Genomic DNA, 16,547 nt, shown 5'->3' with positions numbered 1-16,547 from the left:
TGAGCTCGGGCTTTGGTTGACCGACATTTGATGGTGACTGGCCCTAACACAAAATAGGAGGAATCCATTCATGGCCAACACATACCCCTCATTATCGGTCAAAGGGATGATATATATACACTCGGGGAGCCCACAGATATCCGCGTCGACCCAAAAAACTGCACAAGGGAGACGTGGTCGATCATAAGACCCCGTATACACTGCATGCGGCCCGAAAATATGTATGGGTACGATGGTGTATGATGTGTTTAAATCCCAAATGCACAACTTCTATGGGCCACGTGAACTACATTACAAACCGAACACCATACCCGACTCCAAGCCTGGTTCAATACCTATGATGTGAGTTTCCCAACTTTGAGGCGGCGACAGCGGGGGGGGGGGGGTTGTTGTCCCACGCATGCGCTCAGACTTTATTTTGTCTAGCATGGGACACATCTATATATATTATATATATATATATACATCTATACACCTATATAGTGTGCGAATAACTTTGAAAGTTGCTCGTTGGATGAAGCCAATCTGACGGCACATAGATGGAAAATCCAAGCACTACTGGCCGTTGGATATCATCTACATTCCACCAGATTCTACCACATGTACAATCTAGAAGACTCCATGGTTGAACTTAAGCATAATGGACAAACCTCAAAACACAAGCACTCTCATTTGTTCTCTAGAATCTTTTATATCTTAATTTCCCAAACCTTTTTTTCTAAATGATTTGTCACTTTTTGTTTTTACCTTTACAATGCACAACTCCATGAATCTTAAAATAGTTTTTTATAAAACTAATTGAATTTGGATGAGATGAACTATAAGAATTAAACGAACATCTACATCATGCATATCTGGCAGAAGAGGCGGGAAACCGATGAGAGGAGTGGCGAGAAACGGTAGCCAGTTTTGAATGAAAACCTGGTAGAGAAGGAAGCGTGAGCTACATGACGCATACGCACAATGCTTACCCATGTACTGCATGTGCTGTCGAAAGGGCTCAGGGTTGTCGTTCGATCTGGGAGCATCTAACAGTGCACACGTACGATCCATGGGGTTTGGGTTCTGGCCAGTCAGAACACACGACTCAGATCGGGGGGGGGGGGGGGGGGGGGGGGGGGGGGGGGATATCATTCGGAAACCAACATTCGGTGGAAACCGGTGAAAACCACGAGAAAAAGATGTTTTGAAGTTTCAAAAAATACGGGATGTTAAGAGGATGATGTTTTATTGCCACACAAAATTTCAAGTTGAAACACATTACGAGATGTGAGCTATGAAAAAGACAAAATCAGTGTTGAATAGTGCCGAATAGTAATGTCACTATTCAGGGCGGAATTTGTATTTTTCATAGCTCACATCTCGTAATGTTTTTCAACTTGAAATTTTATGTCGCAATAAAACATCACCTTCTTAACATCCCAAATTTTTTCAGATTTTTATGAAACTTTAAAATATGGTTTCCATGAAGTTTCATTGAATATTGGCTTTCGTGAGTGAACCGTGTGCTATTTGAAAACATTTCGTCAGAAGAAACTCGGTTTTTAAATCCCATAAAACCTAAACTAAGCTGAAAATCGTGAAACCTGCCATGGTGTCACGACATGGCACTTATATGTCGAGGAATGTTTTTCGTCCATTGTGGCGCAAGTTTTATTACAAGCCTCTTACAAACTAGAGCTTCTTTCAAAGAAGCCTCGTTGTTCCGATAGGGAAACGTGTCCCCCTTGTGGGCGAAACGTAATCACTGCCTCTTTTCGCCTTGTGCTTTCTTCTAAGGGCAACATGGAAAGACATGATATTCGTGCTAAAATTTAAACTTATTCAGGGTTTGTTTGGCCTTTTTATACACTAATTGAGTTTCCTAGGCATTTACTGTCCATAATCAAATCTGAACTACAAATACATGCTCCAGTTCACCAAAATTGCTAGAAAAATTATACATGTGTCCTTGGGTGCATGTTTAGGTCTCATGCGAGGAATGGGAATGAATTACAACCGTACTGGTGTCCTGGCTCGTCCTCAAACATTTCAAATCTCGGTTTTTAAGTCCCCATAAATCCTAAACTCACAAGAAAGTCATCAAAGGTGGCATGGTGTCACGTCATGGCACATATATGTCGTGGTAAAAACATTGCCAATTTGGGCCAAGCTTTATTACAAACCTCTTACAAACCGGAGCCTCTCATAAGAACCCTCGTGGTTTCGATAAGGAAATGTGTCCCCTTGTGGGCCAAACGATAATCACTCCCTCTTCTAGCCTCGTATTTTCTTCTACACGCGACACGGAACAACTGGAGATTCGCGCTGAAATTTGAAATTATTCAGGGTTCGTTTGACCTTTTTTATTCATTAATTGAGTTTTCTATGCATTTAATGTCCATCATTCAAATCCGAAGTTCAAATACATGCTCCAGTGCACCAAAATGGCTAGAAAAAGCATACATGTTTCCTTGGGGTGCATGTTTAGGTCCCATGGAACAAATGTGAACGAATTCAACCATCTCACCGTCCTGGCTTGGCCACAAACATTGTGATCGATGCGCCTTAGAAGGCGATAGAGTGGCAATGCCTTTTCTCCCAATCTGGAGATAAAGTGGCTTAAAGCTGCCACGCAACCGGCGAGTTTTTGGACCTGTTTAGGGTCCGTTGGCGTAGCCAATTGTGACAAAGCTTGGATTTTAGCTGGATTTGCTTCAATTCCTCTATTGGAAACGATGAAGCCCAACAGTTTTCCAGTGGGGACGCCGAAAACACACTTTTCCGGATTGAGCTTGATGTCATATGCACAGAGGTTGTTAAATGTGAGACATAAATCATCTATCAGTGACTCGACGTGCCTTGTTTTGATGACGATGTGCAATGAGGATAATCCTCAGATCCGTATGTATCTTGCAAATTTCTATGTCTCCCACCTGGACTAGATCCTGGATGGAATTGAAGCATCTCTTGATGTGCTTGGTTCTCTTGTGAAATTAGGATTCCTTCGGCAAGGCAATTGCACCAGTATTGTCACAAAAGATTTTCATTAGACCCGATGCACTAGGTATGACACCTAGATCGGATATGAACTCCTTCATCCAGACTCCTTCATTTTCTGCTTCCGAAGAAGCTATGTACACCGCTTCACATGTAGATCCCGCCATGACACTTTGTTTAGAACTGCACCAACTGACAGCTCCACCGTTCAATTTAAACACGTATCCGGTCTGTGATCTAGAATCGTCCGGATCAGTGTCAAAGCTTGCATCAACGTAACCATTTATGATGAGCTCTTTGTCACCTCCATATACGAGAAACATATCCTTAGTCCTTTTCAGGTACTTCAAGATGTTCTTGACCGCTATCCAGTGATCCACTCCTGGATTACTTTGGTACCTCCCTGCTAGACTTATAGCAAGGCACACATCAGGTCTGGTACACAGCATTGCATACATGATAGAGCCTATGGCTGAAGCATAGGGAACATCTTTCATCTTCTCTCTATCTTCTGTAGTGGTCGGGCATTGAGTCTTACTCAACTTCACACCTTGTAACACAGGCAAGAACCCTTTCTTTGCTTGATCCATTTTGAACTTCTTCAAAACTTTGTCAAGGTATGTGCTTTGTGAAAGTCCAATTAAGCGTATTGATCTATCTCTATAGATCTTAATACCCAATATGTAAGCAGCTTCACCGAGGTCTTTCATTGAAAAACTCTTATTCAAGTATCCCTTTATGCTATCCAGAAATTCTATATCATTTCCGATCAGCAATATGTCATCCACATATAATATCAGAAATGCTACAGAGCTCCCACTCACTTTCTTGTAAATACAGGCTTCTCCAAAAGTCTGTACAAAACCAAATGCTTTGATCACACTATCAAAGCATTTATTCCAACTCCGAGAGGCTTGCACCAGTCCATAAATGGATCGCTGGAGCTTGCACACTTTGTTAGCTCCCTTTGGATCGACAAAACCTTTTGGTTGCATCATATACAACTCTTCTTCCAGAAATCCTTTCAGGAATGCAGTTTTGACATCCATCTGCCAAATTTCATAATCAAAAAATGCGGCAATTGCTAACATGATTCAGACAGACTTAAGCATCGCTATGGGTGAGAAGGTCTCATCGTGGTCAATCCCTTGAACTTGTTGAAAACCTTTCGCAACAAGTCGAGCTTTGTAGACAGTAACATTACCGTCAGCGTCAGTCTTCTTGAAGATCCATTTATGGGCAAGTCAACCAAAGTCCACACTTTGTTCTCATACATGGATCCCATCTCAGATTTCATGGCTTCTAGCCATTTTGTGGAATCTGGGCTCACCACCGCTTCTTCATAGTTTGTAGGTTCATCATGATCAAGTAGCATGACTTCCAGAACAGGGTTATTGTACCACTCTGGTGCGGATCTTACTCTGGTTGATCTACGAGGTTCAGTAGTAACTTGATCTGAAGTTCCATGATCATCATCATTAACTTCCTCACTAATTGGTGTAGGTGTCACAGAAACCGGTTTCTGTGATGTACTATTTTCCAATAAGGGAGTAGGTACAGTTACCTCATCAAGTTCTACTTTCCTTCCACTCACTTCTTTCGAGAGAAACTCCTTCTCTAGAAAGGATCCATTCTTAGCAACGAATGTCTTGCCTTCGGATCTGTGATAGAAGGTGTACCCAACAGTCTCCTTTGGGTATCCTATGAAGACACATTTCTTCGATTTGGGTTCGAGCTTATCAGGATGAAGCTTTTTCACATAAGCATCACAGCCCCAAACTTTTAGAAACGACAACTTTGGTTTCTTGCAAAACCACAGTTCATAAGGCGTCGTCTCAACGGATTTCGATGGTGCCCTATTTAACGTGAATGCGGCCGTCTCTAAAGCATAACCCCAAAATGATAGCGGTAAATCTGTAAGAGACATCATAGATCGCACCATATCAAGTAAAGTATGATTACGACGTTCGAACACACCATTACACTGTGGTATTCCGGGTGGCGTGAGTTGCGAAACTATTCCGCATTGTTTCAAATGTAGACCAAACTCGTAACCCAAATATTCTCCTCCATGATCAGATCGTAGAAACTTTATTTTCTTGTTACGATGATTTTCAATTTCACTCTGAAATTATTTGAACTTTTCAAATGTTTCAGACTTATGCTTCATTAAGTAGATATACCCATATCTGCTTAAAGCATCTGTGAAGGTGAGAAAATAACGATATCCGCCACGAGCCTCAACATTCATCGGACCACATACATCTATATGTATGATTTCCAACAAATCTGTTGCTCTCTCCATAGTACCGGAGAACAGTGTTTTAGTCATCTTGCCCATGAGGCACGGTTCACAAGTACCAAGTGATTCATTATCAACTCTGCATCTTTTGGCTTCAACATTATGAATATGTGTATCACTACTATCGAGATTCATCAAAAATAGACCACTCTTTAAAGGTGCATGACCATAAAAGATATTACTCATATAAATAGAACAACCATTATTCTCTGATTTAAATGAATAACCGTCTCGCATCAAACAAGATCCAGATATAATGTTCATGCTCAACGCTGGCACCAAATAACAATTATTTAGGTATAATACTAATCCCGAAGGTAGATGTAGAGGTAGCGTGCCGACCGCGATCACATCGACTTTGGAACCATTTCCCACGCGCATCGTCACCTCGTCCTTTGCCAGTGTTCGCTTAATCCGTAGTCCCTGTTTCGAGTTGCAATTATTAGCAACAGAACCAGTATCAAATACCCAGGTGCTACTGCGAGCTCTAGTAAGGTACACATCAATAACATGTATATCACATATACCTTTGTTCACCTTGCCATCCTTCTTATCCGCCAAATACTTGGGGAAGTTCCGCTTCCAGTGACCAGTCTGCTTGTAGTAGAAGCACTCAGTTTCAGGCTTAGGTCCAGACTTGGGTTTCTTCTCCTGAGTAGCAACTTGCTTGCTGTTCTTCTTGAAGTTCCCCTTCTTCTTCCCTTTGCCCTTCTTCTTGAAACTAGTGGTCTTATTGACCATCAACACTTGATGCTCCTTCTTGATTTCTACCTCCGCAGCCTTTAGCATTGCGAAGAGCTCAGGAATTGTCTTATCCATCCCTTGCATATTATAGTTCATCACGAAGCTCTTGTAGCTTGGTGGCAGTGATTGGAGAATTCTGTCAATGACGCTATCATCCGGAAGATTAACTCCCAGTTGAATCAAGTGATTATTATACCCAGACATCTTGAGTATATGCTCACTGACAGAACTGTTCTCCTCCATCTTGCAGCTATAGAACTTATTGGAGACTTCATATCTCTCAATGCGGGCATTTGGTTAAAATATTAACTTCAACTCCTGGAACATCTCATATGCTCCATGACGTTCAAAACGTCATTGAAGACCCGGTTCTAAGCCGTATAGCATGGCACACTGAACTATCGAGTAGTCATCAGCTTTGCTCTGCCAGACATTTATAACATCTGGTGTTGCTCCAGCAGCAGGCCTTGCACCCAGCGGTGCTTCCAGGATGTAATTCTTCTGTGCAGCAATGAGGATAATACTCAAGTTACGGACCCAGTCCGTGTTTTTGAATACCTGAGTGGTAAAATAGACCGGGGTATGCGTGGAAACCAGGCGTATGGGTCATAGTTGCTTGAACAAACAAGTTGTATCCGGCTAGTTATGTTATATTACATTATGATTGTAAGAAACATCTTCTAGAGAGAATAGTTCCGTTAAGGGTTCCTTTCCCTGGGTGTGCATGCGTAAAAATGCATGTCCGAACTGTGATTGGAACAATCGCAATATAAGTAACATCTGGGGGTTCACAATGGGGTGAAAGCAAAAAAAAATCTTTAATCCACCGACAGAATATTCCCTTAAGAACGCTAGCTTTCGGCTTCACCCAGTCTGACGTACACGTCCGATGACCCGGTAGTAACAATTGCAAAGGTGCTCCCTTTATGCCTTAGCCAAACTAACAGGAATGTAGGGCATAAGCACAGGAGCCAGGCAACCCAGCTTGGCCAAAACTTACGTCATATCGATGCATATAATGGTGAAGAAAAGGTACATATGGGGAAAACGCGCATATGTGATGAGCTTGATGCTCAAAAAAGAACATTAACAAGCTTCTGTCAAAGAAGCCCCTAGGTATAATGGACGTACATATTTGAGTATATGTATGTCACAGGTGCACGGTTGAGCCGCACGAAAAGATTTAACGCTAATAAAAAAGGAAAAAGCGAAAAGAGAGGAAAAAGCAATGGGAACAATAAGGAGAAGGAAACGAACAAAGAGTTTGGTGGTAGCCATAGAATCTTTGGAGTCTGGCCGCGTTCCAAGGGTTCGGCTCTAGGCGATTGTCTGACGCATCACGCAGGCGGTACACTCCTCCAGTGAGAACTTCGTCAATGATGAAGGGATCCTCCCATTTGGGCTTGAGTTTGTCCTTTTTCTTCTCCGGCAAGCGTAGAACGAGTTTGTCAACATTATAAGTCTTGGCCCGTACTTCTCTACTTTGATATCTGCGGGCCTGTTGTTGATAAAATGTGGAACGGGATTTTGCGATGTTGCGCTCCTCCTCCAGGGCGTCTAGGCTGTCCTGCTGATCGAGCTCGGCCTCTCTCTCTTCGTACATGCGCACTCGAGGTGAGTCATGAATAATGTCGTAGGGTAGCGCAGCCTCTGCGTTGTACACCATGAAGAAAGGTGTGTATCCGGTATTGTGATTGGGCGTGGTCCGCTGCCCCCAGAGTACGGAGTCGTGCTCCTCAACCCAGTGCTTGTCTGATTCCTTCAAAGACCGCACCAGCCTAGGTTTGATGCCGCTCATAATAAGACCATTGGCCCGTTCTACTTGACCGTTTGTTTGCGGGTGATAGACATAGGCGTAATCGAGCTTAATTCCCAGATTGGCGCACCAATTTTTCACCTCATCGGATGTGAAGTTGGAGCCATTATTGGTGATGATGTTGTGTGGAACACCATAACGGTGTACAACACCGGATATAAAGTCTATCACTGGTCCGGCTTCGGCCGTTTTAACTGGTTTGGCCTCTATCCACTTAGTGAATTTATCCACCATAACCAACATATATTTTTTCTTACGGCCTCCACCTTTAAGGGGTCCGACCATATCAAGCCCCCAGACCGCAAAAGGACAAGTGATGGGGATTGTTTGCAGAGCGGTGGGTGGCATATGGCTCTGGTTGGCGAAAAGCTGACATCCGACGCAATGTTGGACAAGGTCCTGTGCGTCTGCTCGGGCCGTCGGCCAATAAAAACCTGTACGGAAGGCCTTGCTAGCAAGGGCCCGAGCTGCAGCGTGGTGACCGCCGAGACTAGCATGAATTTCAGCCAAGAGCTGCCGCCCCTCCTTCTCGGGGATACATCTTTGAAGGACTCCGGTAGCACTTTTCTTGTAGAGCTCTCCGTCATGAACCTTGTAGGCATTCGAACGCCAGACAATGCGACGGACCTCATTCCGATCCTCAGGGAGTTCTTTCCTATTAAGGTAGGCCAAGAAGGGTTCAGTCCATGGGGCAATGACTGCCATAATGAGATGGGCCGACGGTCTTATTTCGGTGGCTGAGCCCCCGATGATATCGGTGTGTTCAGAATCTGGGGCTATGTTTGGATCCGGACTGGTGTTGCCGCTCTCCCCTTGCCACACCACGGATGGCTTGAAAATCCATTCCAGAAAGATGTTAGGTGGGACGGGGTCGCGCTTGGCACCGATGCGATCAAGGACGTCCGCCGCTTGATTTATTTTCTCGAGCCACGTGATGAAACTCGATCCCCTCGAATCGAGCTAACTTTTTCAGGAAGGCATTGTGATAATCTGCCATCTTTGGATCTTTGGCATTAAAATCTCAATTTATTTGAGATATTGGGAGGTTTGAGTCCCCGCGCACTTCCAAGCGTTGTATGCCCATGGAGACGGCCATCCGAAGACCATGCAATAAGGCCTCGTATTCGGCTGCGTTGTCGGAGTCTGTGTATAGTATTTGGAGTACGTACTAGACTTCATCTCCAGTGGGGGACGTTAAAGCGACGCCCGCTCCTAATCCTAACAGCATTTTGGAGCCATCGAAATACATAACCCAGTTGGAATATGTGCCGTACTCTTTAGGGAGTTCGACCTCTGTCCATTCGGCGACGAAGTCCACCAGTACTTGGGATTTAATGGCCCGACGTGGCTTGTATGTTATGTCGAATGGAAGGAGCTCAATGGCCCATTTGGCAATCCGGCCCGTAGCATCGCGGTTGTTTATTATATCATTGAGCGGTACTTCGGAAGCCACCGTGATTGAACACTCTTGAAAGTAGTGTCGTAGCTTCCGGGATGCCATGAAGACCGCGTATGCTATTTTTTTTATAATGGGGATACCGGGATTTGCATGGTGTGAGGACAGTGGATACGTAATATACCGGCTTTTGAAGTGGGAATTTGTGTCTGTCCTGTTCTCGTTCTACGACGAGCACGGCACTTACCACCTGGTGTGTTGCCGATATGTATAATAACATGGGTTCACCAACGTTCGGCACGGCTAGGATTGGGTTGCTTGCTAGAAGGGCCTTTATTTCTTCCAGTCCGGCCGTTGCCGCATCCGTCCACTCGAAGTGATCGATGCGCCTTAGAAGGCGATAGAGTGGCAATGCCTTTTCTCCCAATCTGGAGATAAAGCGGCTTAAAGCTGCCACGCAACCGGCGAGTTTTTGGACCTGTTTAAGGCCCGTTGGTGTAGCCAATTGTGACAAAGCTTGGATTTTAGCTGGATTTGCTTCAATTCATCTATTAGAAACGATGAAGCCCAACAGTTTTCCAGTGGGGACGCCGAAAACACACTTTTCCGGATTGAGCTTGATGTCATATGCATAGAGGTTGTTTAATGTGAGACATAAATCATCTATCAGTGACTCGACGTGCCTGGTTTTGATGACGACGTCATCCACCTATGCTTCAACTGTCTTGCCAATCTGCTTCTCCAGGCATGTTTGAATCATGCATTGGTAGGTGGTGCCAGCATTTTTGAGCCTGACTGACATAGTGTTGAAGCAGAAAGGCCCATATGGGGTAATGAATGTCGTTTCAGCTTGATCGGAGTCCTTCATCTTGATCTGATGGTATCCGGAGTACGCGTCGAGGAAACACAGTGCGTCGTGTCCTGCAGTTGCATCAATGATCTGATTGACGTGAGGGAGGGGGAAGGGATCCTTAGGGCAAGCCTTGTTGAGGTCTTTGAAATCGACGCATAGGCGCCAGGATTTATCCTTCTTTGGTACCATCACCAGGTTTGCTAGCCAGTCCGGGTGTTTGATTTCTCTAATGAATTCAGCTTTGAGTAACTTGGCTAACTCTTCTCCCATAGCTTGTCATTTGGGTTCGAAAAACGCCCCAGTGTTTGATTGACCAGTTTATATCCCTTTAAGATATTGAGGCTGTGTTCGGCTAGCCTGCGTGGGATTCCTGGCATGTCAGAAGGGTGCCAGGTGAATATGTCCCAGTTTTCACGCAGGAACTCTCATAGCGCAGCATCGACCCACTAGAAAAAGGGCCTTTAGTCCCGGTTCTGGAAACGGGACTAAAGGGTCGGTACCAAAGCCTCCCCCTTTAGTCCCGGTTCTAACTGGAATCGGGACTAAAGGCCCTCCACGTGGCCGCTTCCTGGAGGTCCACCTTTAGTCCCGGTTGGTAACACCAACCGGTACTAAAGGAAATTTTATGATTTTTTTGAAAAAAAAAATTGAATTTTTTTTTGAATTTTTTTAGTTTCAAATTTCTGAATTATTTTAACCTCTAATCTCTAATCGCCCCTCATCACTGCTCAATTTAACCTTTAATCTCTAATCACCCCTCATCATTCCAAATCATCTAACTTCCCGAACGGTCACCCATCCTCTCACTACTCCAGCCTGAGCACGCTTAATTTCCGGGTTCTATTCTCCCTCGTTTCCAAGTCTGCACTTGTTGTTTTCCTGACAATAGTAAGATGTCAATCCTATTAACCCTCAGGAATTTAGCTTGAGCATGAAGTCACACATTTCACTGTTTGAGTTTGAAACTATTGTTCTAAAAATCAATAATTATTTAGTAACACTAATATTTCTTGAATAAGTAGTTTGACCACAGTTTGACCATAGTTGACCAAAATTCAAAAAAACTGAAATAATTATTTAGTAACACTAATATTCTTGAATAATTATTTAGTAACACTAATACTTCTTGAATAAGTAGTTTGACCATAGTTTGACCAGATTTAACAAAAATTCAAAAAAAAACTAAAATTTGAGCACAAATTTTTTTCCTTTTAGAATTTGAGGATTCTAAAAATTTGCAAACAGGTCATAGGCCGTCTCCATCGGATGCGGATTTTCGTGCTGAACATTTTGATATATTATACGTTTTTTTTCTGACATCGTATGCAAAAGTTATAGCCGTTTTACATTTTCCCTACACTTTTTGCAAAACATGTCCAAATTTAAGTTTTTAAATTTTCCTAACTAGTATATGTAGTAGCATAACTACATCTCGAAGGATTTTAATTTTTGAAACATTTTGATATATTATACGTTTTTTTCTAACATCGTATGCAAAAGTTATAGCCATTTTACATTTTCCCTACACATTTTGCAAAACATGTCCAAATTTAAGTTTATAAATTTTCCTAACTAGTAGATGTAGTAACATAACTACATCTCGAAGGATTTTAATTTTTGAAGTTTTTATCATTTTCTTTTGCTTTTCACAAAACCGAAAAGGCGATCCACAGGGGGGGTAGAGTTTCAAAATGGGACCTTTAGTAGTAGCGAGGGTTTTTACCCCTCGCTAGTACTATGGCATGTCCTGGAGGGGCACGGTTGAGACCTCTTAGTAGTATCGAGGGGTAAAAACTTAGTAGTAGCGCGGGTTTATAACCCTCGCTACTACTATGGCATGGCCCAGGGGCACGGTAGAGACCGTTTAGTAGTAGCGAGTGGTAAAAACCAGCGCTACTGCTATCAACTTAGTAGTAGCGAGGGTTAAAAACCCGCGCTACTACTATGGCATGTCCCGCGGGGCACGGTAGAGACCGCTTAGTAGTAGCGAGGGTTAAAAACCAGCGCTACTGCTATCAAGTTAGTAGTAGCGAGGGTTAAAAACCCGCGCTACTAGTAAGTAGCAGTAGCAAGGGATATAAACCCGCGCTGCTAGTAAGCGTCTGTGTATAAGCTTTTCCCTAGTAGTGATGCATCAACGCATTTCTTAAGTAAACAATGCATAGCACTAGTCTTTTCCCAAGTTCCGAACATTTTGATATATTATACGTTTTTTCTGACATCGTATGCAAAAGTTATAGCCATTTTACATTTTCCCTACATTTTTTGCAAAACATGTCCAAATTTAAGTTTTTAAATTTTCCTAAACTACACTAGTGCAGAACCGGGCAATAGCACCGGTTCGTAAGGCCCTTTAGTGCCGGTTTCGAAACCGGCACTAACATTTCGGCACTAAAGGCCCCCCCCCTTTAGTACCGGTTCAGCACGAACCGGTGCTAAAGGGCAACCACGTGGCACGAGCCAGCTCCGGGGGCCGGGAGCCCTTTAGTACCGGTTGGTAACACCAACCGGTACTAAAATGTTTGGGGGATTTTTGGTTTTATGATTTCTTTTTCATTTAATTTTGTGTTTTCCATTTTAATTGTTTTTTGTTTGCTGGTATTTTACGGTACTACACATTGTACACGTTATGCATATATATATATATAGAATTTCTAGTAGAACCAATCATATATATATCATCAATGTCTCACAAACCACCATATTAATTTACACATACACACATGTATAGCTATATACAATTTCTCCTACATATGCATGTTGCCTTCGGAGCCAGTGGCATTAGCCTAATTGGCGCCTTCGGAGCACGATGACAATTGGAAGTGGTTCATGACCTGTTCGATGGGGGCGGTAGCGGGTAATAGTATTCTCCCTTCGGATTTATGACCTGGTCGAGCAAAAATCCCGCTATTTCCTCTTGAAGTGCTTCTACGCGCTCCGTTTCTAGGAGCTTGTCCCGCACCTCTTTGAACTGTTAAGAAGGAGATCAATATGCATGTGTATTAGTTGTGTGACTAGATATCGATAATGGTGTAAAAATTGTGAATAGTGTTCTGACAAGCGTACCCATTCCTGTCTTTGAGATCTGCTCCTTTCGGACGCCATCATGCGAATGTTCTCGCAAACGCAGTATGCACACAGATTAGTCCCCTGCGCCTGCTTCAGGGCCTTTATTACGAGAATGGAATTTAATTTGATCAGATAATAATTAATCAAGCATGATAATTAAAGAGATGGCAGCTAGCTAGCTAGCTAGCTAGCTAGTACTACTTAATTACTTACCTTGGATCGAAACCATTTCAGCTGTGGTTTCCATTCGCCTTCCGTGACGCTGATGAACCTTGCCCAAGCCCTGCCCGCCGACAAAGAAAATGAATAAAGGGGTTATTAAATAGTTCATATCATGAAATGACGAACTAAATAGGCCGAGATATATAGTTAATAATGATTGAAATTACCTGTTGACTATCCCATACAAGATGTTGTAGTCACTATTTGCTTTGAGTAGCGAGTCTAGTATTTCAACTGTTCCGGCGTCAACTTTAATGATACACAAGATCTAGTGAAATCTGCATGCACACATGTTTGCATGTCTTAATTAAGCGAGCATATGTAAGCAAAAACATGTAGCTAGCTAGTAGGCAAAAACAGAGAATTTGTAGTACAAGAAATTGTGACTCACTCGAAGTTGTAAGGAAGTAGTATATCTTCATTGTATTTGAGGCGCTTCAAGAACTCTAGCATGCTGTCCTCTACCTGCTTTTCATAATACTTGCTCATTTTCCATGTGTATTGATTAACGGTGTTTGGGTCAATGAACCCAATGCCATAGCGTCCACCTTTTCTCATTTCATACATCTTCATCCTGCATAATACCACAGAAAAGAATATAGTGAGGATAATTACAGGTAATGATTGATCAAAAGGATCACTACAGCTAGCTTGATACTTAAATTACAGAAAGAAATCACTTACAGACAATAGCAACTGACGATAGATTTGTCGAGTGCGTCTTGATTGTATAACTGAAACAGTTCAGAATACTCAACGGCCACAGCTTTCTCATGGTAGTAATGATCCTTCTTGACATACACCATGAGGGACTCTCGATCGGATCTCTTGATAATGTCCATGTACCATTGATGCAATTCATACATTCTCGTTGGGAGCTTCTTGACATCTTCTGGCTCGACAAAAGGTTGGCCCCGGACATATTTCCGTTTTATTTCCTCCTCTGTAATCACAGGCATGTCCTCGATCTCGAGGAGTTGTCCAACAGTGATCTTGAGTTCTTCAGCCTGCATTATATGCTCCTGGGTTATTACCACATTGCCCACCTCGGGAACGTAAACTGTTTGGCCACAATAATATTGGGCGCGCGTACTGTCACGTGTTGTTGGCGGCACAACAAGCGGGGGGGGGGGGTCGATTGCGCCGCCTGTTCTCCCAGCTGGGCAACGGTTTTCCCGCATTTTTCGACAGCTGCTTGTTGTTTGCTCAAGCTCGAGCTCGCCTCCTTCTGTAGACGTTGTCGATGTAACTTCCTGATGTGGCGCTCATAGTCTGTGTCAACAGGCTTAGGAGCTGGTGGTTGAGCCATATGAATGAAGTGGTCAACTACTTCCACAGGCACTTTCTCCCTTGGTGGCGGTGGCGGTTTCGGTCCAAAATGGGCATCGACTTCTGCCCGCACTATGGCATTGGTTTTGCTCCTCGGTCCTATCGTAAGCCCTCACAGGAAGAGGAGTAGTGAGGTTTGGACCATATTTATATCGCTTGCCTCCGCCTGTACTTCCTGTACTATGACCTCGACTGGTACCGCTACGCACCATAGCTGCGGGGTGTCTCTTCTACGATTGCTGAGGCGGCGGAGATGGCTGACGGGGCTGAGTTGGACGAGGAGGAGTGGCCTGAAGCTGTGCCGGACTTGGAGGAGGAGTGGCCTAAGGTTGTGCCGGACTTGGAGGAGGAGTGGACGTCTGACGCTATGTCGGACTTGGAGGAGGAGTGGCTTGACACTTTGCCGGACTTGGAGGAGGAGGAGTGGCCTCACGCGTTGGTGGACTTGGAGGAGCGGGAGTCTGCTGACTCGGTGGCGGACTTCGACGAGGAGTCGGGTGACGCGGTGTCGGTGGCCTTCGAAAAATGATGCAATCCTTTCTCCATAGGATGATACGATGTTTGGCATCTCCGAGTGTGTGCTCCTCATCACCTCCAGGAATGTCAAGCTCTAGCCCCGAATATTGGTCCACCACCTCATCAACCAAGACACGAGCATAGCCCGCTGGAATCGGGTTGCAATGGAAGGTTGCCTCGGGGGAATTTGAAAAAGCAACGACGTCCGCCACCTTCATGGATATGTTCTTCATTTTGATGTGTAGCTCGCAGTTAGTGTTCTCCATGATGTCATCCACGGGGTATCTATCCAGCACTACTGCGTCGCCCGGGGCGGAACCCACGCTGCTTCTCGGCATGGATGGGGCGGTGGTATCCAATGCTGGATCATCCGCTAGCTGCTGCAGCTGCTGAGACCCCCTTTGCTGGCTAAGTGAGTCGATCTGCTCCTGCTGCCGCTGGAATTTAGCTGCCAATTCCGCTTGACTTGCTTCTAGGCCTTGAAGGCGTTCATAGTCGAGCTTCCTTTGCTCCTCCTCCATCTTCCTCTTCTTCTCTTCCGCAATCTTCTTTCTCGCACGGGTTCTGTAGTCGGTGTTCCAGTCCGAAAACCCCTCATACCACGGAATAGCGCCCTTGCCTCGTGTTCTTCCCAGGTGTTCAGGATTTCCCAGGGCACGCGTAAGCTCGTCGTTCTCTCTGTTGGGCTGGAACACCCCCGATCGAGCCTCTTCTATTGCAACAAGTAGCGCATCGTCGGCTCCGTTCAGACATGCCTTCGTCGAAACATTGCCTGTCTTCGGGTCCAACTCCCCCCCATGCGCATAGAACCAAGTCCTGCACCTGGGGGGCCAGCTCTTAGTAACCAGAGTGACACCTGCATCCTCCATCTCTTTCTCAGACTTATACCACTTAGGCATTGCCACCGCGTAGCCACCTGGCCCCAGCTTATGGAACTTATCCTTTTTTTCGGCATTCTTCTTGTTTATTCTCGACCGTTCCTTAGCTAATTCTAAATCCTTGAATTTCACGAAATCGTCCCAATGAGCACTTTGATTCTCTAGTATCCCCTCGAATACTGGAGTCTTCCTTCCTCCCTTGACGTACTTCTCCCACGTCATTCTCTTGTGGTTCTTGAATGCAACCGCCATGTTCCTAAAAGCAGCGTCCTTGACTTTCCGCACGTCTGCTTCTGTGAAATTATCAGGTAGGGTGAAATGTTCCATGAGAGTATCCCAAAGCAGATTTTTTTGATTCTCGTCGACAAAAGTAACATCTGGACGTGGATTTGCTGGCTTTCTCCATTCTTGAAGGGAGATCGGGAGTTGGTCCTTCACAAGAA

Source organism: Triticum urartu, chromosome 6 (assembly GCF_003073215.2).
Source record: "Triticum urartu cultivar G1812 chromosome 6, Tu2.1, whole genome shotgun sequence".
In the NCBI taxonomy this organism is placed as follows: domain Eukaryota; kingdom Viridiplantae; phylum Streptophyta; class Magnoliopsida; order Poales; family Poaceae; genus Triticum; species Triticum urartu.
This window is presented reverse-complemented; position numbering follows the sequence as displayed.